This window comes from Carlito syrichta, unplaced genomic scaffold (genome assembly GCF_000164805.1).
Source record: "Carlito syrichta isolate Samal-C Ts95f unplaced genomic scaffold, Tarsius_syrichta-2.0.1 Scaffold23502, whole genome shotgun sequence".
NCBI lineage: Eukaryota > Metazoa > Chordata > Mammalia > Primates > Tarsiidae > Carlito > Carlito syrichta.
The window spans coordinates 420-3,152 of record NW_006967598.1 but is presented as its reverse complement, the minus strand read 5'-3'; the positions used below and the strand labels follow the sequence as shown (position 1 = coordinate 3,152).

The 2,733-nt window shown below is 46.4% G+C and overlaps 1 pseudogene; it reads left to right on the top strand.

The window, feature by feature from the left end:
- The first annotated feature begins 982 nt into the window (after positions 1-982).
- On the top strand, positions 983-1,449 carry LOC103266652 (annotated as a pseudogene).
- The last annotated feature ends 1,284 nt before the right edge of the window (positions 1,450-2,733 follow it).

Below are 2,733 nucleotides of genomic sequence, written 5' to 3'. Positions count from 1 at the left end.
CAATCACTATTTTCTGGTCAATGGAAGATAAGTATCTTGGAGAGGGGCACGTTGACAAAGGCACAGGCCAATTCCTAAAATGCCCAAGCAGCACCACACTGGATATCTCATTCCTTTTTATTTGGATTTTGCCTGCCATAAAATTCTTGGTCAGTTTTCTGCTCAAGGCTCTGCCTTGCCCCTTTAATTTATTTTGAGGTTTTGGGGATTGAACAAATAGCACCCTATATTCTCCACCTGAAAGACAGGCAGATGAGTCAGGTGGATAGAAATCCAAGTATCATGGTCATCACTGATGAAATTGGAGGAAAGTGGATCAGCCCGCTGGAAGGTGGTGTTGCTAGTTAATCCTGAATGGACATGTTTATTCATCCAGATACTGGTGCAACCTCTTCATACTCACAGGTCTTCCCTGGTAGGGGCAGACTTTTTACAACATGTCAGAGAGCAGGTGGGTAAAGGTCTGCAGGTATCCAAGTAGAGGAGATAGGGAGGGTTGGAATTCTGTAACCTGACTCATGTTGCCTCTCGTTGGGGAAAAAGGCCAAGAGTGTCACTCAGATGGGACCCCTGTGTATGTGAATAAGGTCCTGGGGTCGCTGTATCAAATTATCACAAACCAGATGGTTGCAAATAACAGAAAGGTACTCTATCACAGTTCTAGAGGCCAAAAGTCACAAATCAAAGTGTAGGTAAGGCCATGCTCTGGTGGAAGACTCTACTTCTCTGCTCTTCTCAGTGTTCCTGCGCTTGTGGCTGCATGCCTCCAATTTCTGCCTCTGTCTTCACATGGTCTTCCCCTCCTGTATGTGTGTGGTGCACATCCTCTTACTCTTACATGGACATTGGCTATTAGATTTGGGCCCAAGTTGGGTCCCGGCAGTAGCGGCAGCACCATCCTGTTCTCTGGCTCTTCTTGCCATCTCTCCTCGTCACTTCTGGAAACTTGGCCTCTGGTGTGGCTGTCTCTGATGGCGTCATCAAGGTGTTCAATGACATGAAGCTGCACTAGTCTTCCACACCAGAAGAGGTGAAGAAGCACAAGAAGGTGGTGCTCTCTTCTGTTTGAGTGAGGACAAGAAGAACATCATCCTGGAGGAGGGTAAGGAGATCCTGGTATGTGATGTGGGCCAGAATGTCAATGACTCGTACGCCACCTTTGTCAAGACGCTGCCAGACAAGGACTGCTGCTATGCCCTCTATGACGCAACCTATGAGACCAAGGAGAGCAAGAAGGAGGACCTGGTGTTTATCTTCTGGGCTCCTGAGTGTGCACCCCTTAAGAGTAAAATGATTTATGCCAGCTCCAAGGATGCCATCAAGAAGAAACTGACAGGAATCAAACATGAATTACAAGCAAACTGCTACGAGGAGGTCAAGGATCGCTGCACCCTCGCAGAGAAACTGGGGGGCAGTACTGTCATCTCCCTGGAGGGCAAGCCTTTGTGAGGATATTCTGGCCCCCTGCCTGGAACATCTGACAGCCCCAGACCTGCTCTCAGGGTTTACAGGCTGCCCCCTTCCTGCCAGACCGGAGGGACTGAGGGGATCCCAGCAGGGGGAGGGCAATCCTTTCACCTCAGTTGCCAAACAGCCCCTCACCCCCTGGATTTCACTCCCTCCATCCCTGAGGGTTCTGGCCTTCCCAAACCACTTTTGATCTTGATTCCACTTGGGTTGAAGCAGACCAAGTTCCCACCGGAACCCCAGTTTGGGGGGAGCCTGTGTTTTTTTTTTTTTTTAACAAACCCTCACTAGCCACCTGTTCCTCTCCCTTGCCATGCTGCCAACTTCTAACTGCATAATGACTCTGTGCTTGTCTGTTTAGTACTGTGTACAAATGGAATGTTGTGGAGATGATCCCTCCCCATGCCGGCTGGTTCCTCTCCCTTTTCCCTTGGTCATGGCCATTCATGGAAGCAGGGCCAGTAAGGACCTTCGATTAAAAAACAACAAAAAAAGACAATTAAAAAAAAAGATTTGGGCCCACTCAGATAATCTAGTATGATGTCATCTTGAGATTCTTAACTTAATTGCATGGCAAAGACCTTTTATTTTAACCAAAGAAGGTCATATTCATACATTTTGGAGATTGGGACATGGGCATATCTTCTTAGAGGACATCATTCAACATACTACACTATAAAAACATGAAGAGTGTTCTTTCTCAGCAGTGCAGATATCAGGTTCATCCTGGTAACCCTCCTCCCCTTGCTGGTAACCCTCTAACCTCAGCAGTCTACCCTCTTGGCAGCAGTCAGATGTGGTGCCCTTGAGTCACAAGAAGATCCCAGGCAGTCTGCCTACATAATCAGTAGTAATCATCAACTGCCCTGTCCTTTTCCTTTTTGCTTGCATGTATTTTAAGTAAATGTTTGAAATTATTCCTTGGTGAGTCCTTCCCTTGTCAACCACCCTTGGAATGATGAGAACTAGGGCTTTAATAGAAAAGAAGAAAAATTATATTTTAATGCTCCAGAAATGTGTGGGAAAGGAAAGAGAGGGAGAGAGAAGAAAAAATGGCAAACAGCTGAAAAATCAGTGAAAACTTTTGGTTGATAGATGGCCCATAACTATTTTGTAAAAGGTGAGGACTGTGGCGTTTTTGTTACTGTCTTGTAAACCCCCCCTTCTCCTTTGAAATCTTTAGAAAAACCATTTATGTTCACAAATGATTGGTGAGGCTGGCTTCTGATGGGTGGGGCTTTAGGAAGTGTGGAGTTTCATATCTGG